This window comes from Notamacropus eugenii, chromosome 1 (assembly GCF_028372415.1).
Source record: "Notamacropus eugenii isolate mMacEug1 chromosome 1, mMacEug1.pri_v2, whole genome shotgun sequence".
Taxonomy (NCBI): domain Eukaryota; kingdom Metazoa; phylum Chordata; class Mammalia; order Diprotodontia; family Macropodidae; genus Notamacropus; species Notamacropus eugenii.
In genome coordinates this window covers 219,124,335-219,131,646 of record NC_092872.1, presented here as the reverse complement: position 1 = coordinate 219,131,646, position 7,312 = coordinate 219,124,335, and positions in this window count along the sequence as shown.

The window sequence follows — 7,312 nt, the reverse complement described above, 5'->3', positions numbered from 1 at the left end:
GTGATATGAGCAATTCCATTTCTCCCTTTCTCCTCCCAATATATTCCTCTCTCATCCCTTTATGTTATTTTTTATAGATATCATCCCTTCTGATTCAACTCAATTTGTGCTATGTGTGTGTATGTGTATGTGTGTGCATGTGTGTGTGTGTGTATGTGTGTATAATTCCTCCATGTACCGAAATGCTGAGAAAAGTCTCAAAAGTTACAAATCTTATCTTTCCATGTAGGAGTGTAAACAGTTCAACTTTAGAAAGTCCTTTATGATTTCTCTTTCTTGTTTACCTTTTTTATGCTTCTCTTGATTCTTGTGTTGAAAGTCAAATTTTCTCTTCAGTTCTGGTCTTTTCATGAAGAATGCTTGAAAGTCTTCTGTATCATTGAATGACCATTTTTTCTCCTGAAGTATTCTATTCGGTTTTGCTGGGTAGGTGATTCTTGGTTTTAATCACAGTTCCCTTGACTTCTGGAACACCCTATTCCAAGCCCTTCGATCCTTTAATATAGCAGCTGCCAGATCCTGTGTTATCCTGATTGTATTTCCATAATACTTGAATTGTTTCCTTCTAGCTGCTTGCAATATTTTCTCCTTGACCTGAGAACTCTGAAATTTGGCCACAATATTCTTAGGAGTTTCTCTTTTTGGGTGTCTTTCATGAGGTGATTGGTGGATTCTTTCAATATTTATTTTGCCCTCTGGTTCTAGAATATCAGGTCAATTTTCCTTGATAATTTCATGAAAGATAGTGTCTAGGCTCTTTTTTTGATCATGGCTTTCAGGTAATCCCATAATTTTTAAATTGTCCCTCCTGGTTCTATTTTCCAGGTCAGTTGTTTTTCCAATGAGATATTTCACATTCTCTTCTGTTTTTTCATTCTTTTGGTTTTTTTTTTTAACTTGGTTTATCATGTGGTCATCAGCTTCCCTGAACTCCACTCTCATTTTTAAAGATTGTGTTTGTCCTTCATTGCTGAAGAAGACCATGTCATCAGACAAATGATGACATGACTTGCACTTGACTTTTTTTTGAGTGAGGAAGGGCTGTGCAGGTCACCAGCCTCACTTCTCTTCCACAGCCATCTGAATCCAGAGACCTGATATTCCTCAGGATGACTGGAGATGACCCAAGATGCACTGGGAGATCTTGGGCCCTTTAGGCCAAGGGCTTTGCAGGCACTCACTTAGGGTGAGAAGTTTAAGAAGCAACCAGGGCATGACCCCCTTTAATGAAGTCAAGAAAAGAAAGACATCAGACTGGGTGGGAAACAGCAACAGTTACTATTGATAACCACTCTCAAGCTAGGAGGGTCCAAAGGAGCCCTCAGGCAAGGCCCCAATGGAGTCCCAGTTTCAGAATGCAGTAGGTTTAAGGCTTTGGGAGAGGACAGGGGAGAGAAGAGGAGTTCTTCAGTGAGCTTTTGAACAAAGCCTTCTTCTCTTCATTGGCTTTTTGGAACTCTTTTCCCAATTGAGTTAGCCTATTTTTAAAGGTGTTATTTTCCTCAGCATTTTTTGGGTCTTCTTTAGCAAGCTGTTAACTCACTTTTCAAGCTCTTCCATGGCCTGAGCCCATTGCTTATTCATTTTGGAGGTACTGGATGCAGAAGCCTTGACTTCTTCTGAAAGTATGCGTTGTTCTTCCTCATCCAAAAAGATGGAAGGAAATACCTGTTCACTGAGAAAGTAACCTTCTATGGTCTTATTTTTTTCCATTTTTTGGGCATTTTCCAAGTCAGTTACTTGACTTCTGAATCCTTTGTCAAGAGGAGGGTCCTAGTGCTCCTTCTTCCCCCAATACAGTGCTCAAGCCTGAGATTCAGATCAGCTGCTCAATTGCCCCAGGGGCTTTAGGCTGAGTGCTTCACAAATGGACTTGCCCTACTATCATCCCTGCTGGTACTGTGGCTACCGCTGCCACCTGGGGCAAGTGCTGGGGAGGACCCTGGTCCTCTCTTGCCCAGTTGGGAAAGCCATCTTACTGACCTTTGAAGCTCTTCAGCTCTTGTGGGTTGAGGAATCTGAGACCCTCCCTGCTGAGAATTCTGCCCCAGAAGCCTGTTCTGGTCCTGTTCCTCTTGGTGCTGGGTGGCCAAGGCTGGGCTCTGCTCTGCTTCATGTCCCATGGGATAGACCTTTCCTGTCAGCCTTCCATGTTACCTTTGGCTAGAAATCTCTTTCACGCTGTCATTCTGTGGCTTCTGCTGCTCTAGAATTTGTAGAGAGTCATTTTTACAGGTATTTTATGGGCTGTGGGGGAAGAGCTAGAGTATGTGTGTCTTTCTACTCTGCCATCTTGGCTCCCCCCTGAAATTTCATACTTGTCTGGGCAGCAGAGAGCCGGCACTAGAGGTCTCTGTGCGTATTTTTTGTGTGGGTGAAGTATGTGTGTGTGTTTGAGAGTTTTTATTCCTTCCCTTTGGGAAAGGGGAGCCCCCTTTTTTGGAGAAAGATCTCCAGGGATACTACAAGCTCAATATGTATCACCAGGGTCACATAACAATCCATAAGGCTCTTGCTGTCTGAAACTGCCCTCAGAAAAGTAGAGTGCCTAGGGCAGAGGAGGTTGTAGAGTCCCACCACACTCTGACCCCATCAGAACCCATTGGAAAAATTGCCATTACTTCTAGGCCTCACATTGTTGGCAGGGCAGGAGATAAACTCAATGTGTCCATGAGGACACAGTGAAAGGTTTGTGCGATCATTCCAAATAAAGATCAGTTGAAAGAACTTGGAGTGTTTAGGTTGGAGAATAGTACATTCTGGGTTGGGAGAGAGGGAGCCTGCTCTGCTTAGTCCCAGAGGACCAGGGGGAGGTTTGGATGGGTAGGAAGGAAAGAAGATGCATGGATAGCTCTATGTTTGATTTACAAAAGAAAACTTTTAAATAATTCTAACTATTCCAAAATGGAATGGATTGCTTTGAAAGGTGGTCTATTTCTTCTCTAGAAGTCTTCAAGTTGTGCCTGCATGACCACTTATCTGAGCTGTTGAAGAGGGTACTTTTTATAGATATTGATATTAACTTGGAAGTTTCTTCTAATTCTGAGCTTCAGGGATTCTGTATCTTTGGGGCTCTTCCTCATGTTGACCTGCACCTATGGAGGAAGGGCTTGACAAATAGATGTGTCTGGAATCTGCTAATTCCATTTGCCTGAGAATAAGGGGTCATTTATGGCAGTAACTATGGCAGCTGACACTCAGGCAGAGGTCAGGAAGATCCAGGCTCAGTGAGGCAGTGATCTTTCAGTTAATCCCAGCCTTCCAAGTGCACAATAGAAAACTGGAGCTGACTCTACTAAATGTTCCTCCTTTAGCACTTACTTGCTGACTTTTTTGCTCCTGTAATAGCATAGGTGGGTAGTACTGAAAAGTGTCAGTTACAGGGTGGTTATGGAAACAGAGAAGAGGTGTGGAATGCAAAAACTACAGAGGGAGACTCAAAAGTTCTGATTGGATGTGAGAAAGACGAGGGCAGAGGATGAGACAAACATAACATCAAGGTACCAAACATGGAAGAGTGGGTGAATGATAGTGTCATCTAAAGATGGGGCACATTGAATGGGATATCCAAATGGAAAGGTTCTTTATGCAGTTGAAGATGAGCTTCTGGAATTGAGAAAAGAGAGTCTGAAGCCTGAGGTTGAAGCTGTGGGCGTGAGTAAGATTGTCAAGTTAGAGAACATAAAAAGAAGAGAAAGCCTGGGGAGATCACCAGGGGTATGCTAGTAAACATTTAACAACCAACTCTCTGAAAAATAAAAAAGTACACTGTGACCCTTTTAAGTTTAATCTCCACAATTAACATTTTCTCCAACACTTTCTTATGTCTAGACAATTATCAAAACAGTAAATCAAGCCCTGATTTCTAGGCAGCTCTTTCTGAAATGTAAATACTCACATTACTTTTACAGACCTTCATGAGTCTGTTTGAACTGGCTTCAGCACACCTTTAACATCCTAAAGGATTTAGAAGGGGATGAAAATCCAACAGAGGAGACAGAGAAGGAATGATTGCAGAGAAAAGGAACCCATGAAAACACTGAGACTTTCAGAAGGTCCAAGGAGATCAAAGTTTTTTTTAAAAATCATACTAATGTGTTACTTGCCTATTAAAATACACCCTTGCCCTTTTCAGCTACAAAAAAAGAGAGAGTTCATTCAGAAGGAAGTTATTATGGTCAGGAGAGATTAAGGAGGATAAAGACAGAAAAAAGAGAAGACTTGAATTTAACAGTTAAAAATTCATTCTGACTTTTGAGAGAACAATTTCATTAGGGTTGTGATGACCCAAATGTAAAATAACAAGGGGTGGAGGAGGGAATGGGTGATGAGAAAGTGGAAACATATTTGTAAATATGAGGTTTACAAGACATTTGACATTTATATTCATCTGCTTGGTTTGTAGAGCCTTTCACAAACCTGACTCAGTCTATCTTTCCAGGTTTATTGCTCATTATTCTCCCTCTCTATGATCTAGCCAAACTGTCCATCTCAGATCCTTAATAAGTAGTCATTGAACATTTAATTAAGCACTTACCACATATTAGATGTTCTACTAAGCACTCAGAATATAAAGGAAGGTAAACAATAACCCCTGCTCTCAAGGAGTACCCAGTCTAATGAGGAGGCCCAATAAATGAAACAGAGTGCTTCCTCTTCCATCTTTGGGTCTTTGCACTTGTCATGTACTATTACAGGTATGCCTCATTTCTGCTTCAAAGAATCCCTCCTTTCCTTAGATGCACCACCTTTCACATGGACTCTTCTCTGATTCCCTCAATTGCAAGTACCATTTCCTCTCATACTACCCGACATTTAATTACTTTGTATTTATTTGTTTTATATTTATACATGTCGTTGTAGTCTCTTCCATTAAAATTTAAACTTGTTAGTAGAGATTGTTTCATTCGTTGTCTCTGTATCTCCAGGGCTGAAAGTGTTTGGCACTTGGTAGGTATTTAATAAAGAGCTACTGGTGGACTGATTGATAATCAAGGAGACTAAAGATACAAAAAATTATTGAAAGGAGTTGAAGGGTCAAAGAAAAGATTTTCATTTTCTTTCAAGGATTGGAGTGGACTTAGATTTTTTTAGGCAATTTAGGTAGATTCATGGTAACCACAGGGAGAGAGGCCAAACACACATGAGACAGATATGGGGATGTTTTGTGCAGTAAGATCCTAAAGAAGACAATAAGGGATGGGATCAAAGGTGAGGGCAGGTGTAGGCAGAGTGATTAAACTAAGCAAAGAACAGGACTACCTCTTTTGTGACTCTAGGAAAGGAAGAAAGAATAGGTAATGAGGCTAAGAAGTTTTGAGGAATTAATGAGGGGATTTGAGGGGTTTTATTTTGGGAGGCCATAATCTCATTGGAGTAGGAGGCCAAGTTATCTCCTCTAAATGTTAGAAATGTGTTTGTGAGGGGAGTGCATTTGGGAGCATGAAGAGAGAGGGGGACATATTTATAATAGGCATTGTGGAGAATGATAGAGTAAGTCACTCAACCTCCCTGGACCTCAGTTTTCCAAACTATATAATGAGTGGGTTGGATTAGATTGTTCCATGATATCTCTTCTAAGTTCTATCTCTATGTCGAATAGATAGATTATCAAGCAATACCAAGGGACCACTTTGTTTACCATACATATATAATGGGTGAAATCAACTTGACTTCCACTATTATTTCAGAGAAAGTCTACCACCCAGGAGTTGACTTTCCTAGGATCAGAAAAAGAGAAAAAGGATAATTGGAGGTACCTAAGGATAAGAAGGTTGGGGGTGGAGAGGAAGGCTTCTAAGATAGTGAAACATCAAAGAGGCAGACTATAGGAGTAAGGCTATATATATATGAAAAAAGCCCAAATTGTGATTATGAACTGGGAAAAAAAGTTTGGGCTGAGATAGTGGAGGTCATGGCAATAATAAAGAGTAAATTTGGTGTGGGCAGTAGCAGACGATAGGAGGGTGTGGTCAGTGATTGGAATTGAAATTCTCCTTTGGACTTCAGCTCATCTGCCCCATTGACCCACACCTACTTTCCCTGTTAGTGGAGATTTGAGAAGTCTGACTACTGAAAGTTCTCTCCCTCTCAGATCATTGTTCAGTTATTTTCTTCAGTGAAGTTGGTATAATATGATTTTTCCAGACATTGTCTAGTTGTTCTTGTTTTAAATTCAGCTATTCTCACTGGTCAACAATGAGATTGACTGCTGCCTCCTTTATGGGCAGAGTAAAGGTGAGGACAGAAGGCATCCTCTTCTCCCCATTTCCCACTGTCAGGCTTAGACCAATAATAATCTGACGCTACCATTCTTCAAGGAACATCTCCTAGCTCAGCATTCCAACTCTCATTCATTCATGTAATAAACATTTAAAAAATTTTCCCCACTTAATATAATTTTATTTTTTCTAATTACATGTAAAAATAATTTTCAACATTCATTTTTGTAAGATTTTGAGTTCTAATTTTTTCTTCTTCCCTCTCTACCCTTGTCCCTCCCCAAGAGAGAAAACAATCTGATATAAGTTGTATATGTACAATCATGTTAATCATATTTCCACATTGGTCCTGTTGTGTTGTGAAAGAAGAATAAAATGCAAGGGAAAAATCACAAGAAAGAAAAAAAAAACAACAGAAAAGTGAAAATAGTATGCTTTGATCTGCATTCAGACTCCATAGTTTTTTCTCTGGATATGGATAGCATTTTTCATTATGAGTCTTGGAATTGTCTGATATCATTGTATTGCTGAGAAGAGCTAAGTCTATCACAGTTGATCATCACACAATGTTGCTGTCACTGTGTACAATGTTCTCCTGGTTCTGCTCACTTCACTCAGCATCAGTTCATGTAAATCCTTTCAGGGCTTTCTGAAATCCACCTGCTTGTCATTTCTTATGGCACAATAGTGTTCCATTACATTCATATGTCACAACTTGTTCAGCCATTCCCCGGTTGATGGGCAACAATTTCCAATTCTTTGCCACTACAAAAAAAAGCTGCTATAAATATTTTTGTACATATTGGTTCTTTTACCTTCTAAAAAAATCTCTTTGGGATATAGACCTAGTCATCTAGTAGTAGTAGCTGGATCAAAGGGTATTCACAGTTTCATAGACCTTCAGGCATAATTTCAAATTGCTCTCCAGGATGATTGAATTAGTTTACAACTCTATCAAAAATACATTAGTGGGCCAAGATGGTGGAGTAGAAATGGACTTCCCTGAGCTCTCCTCCAAAGTCCTCCAGATACTTGTAAAAAACAACTCTAAACAAATTCTGGGGCTACAGAACTCACAAAATGACAGAGTG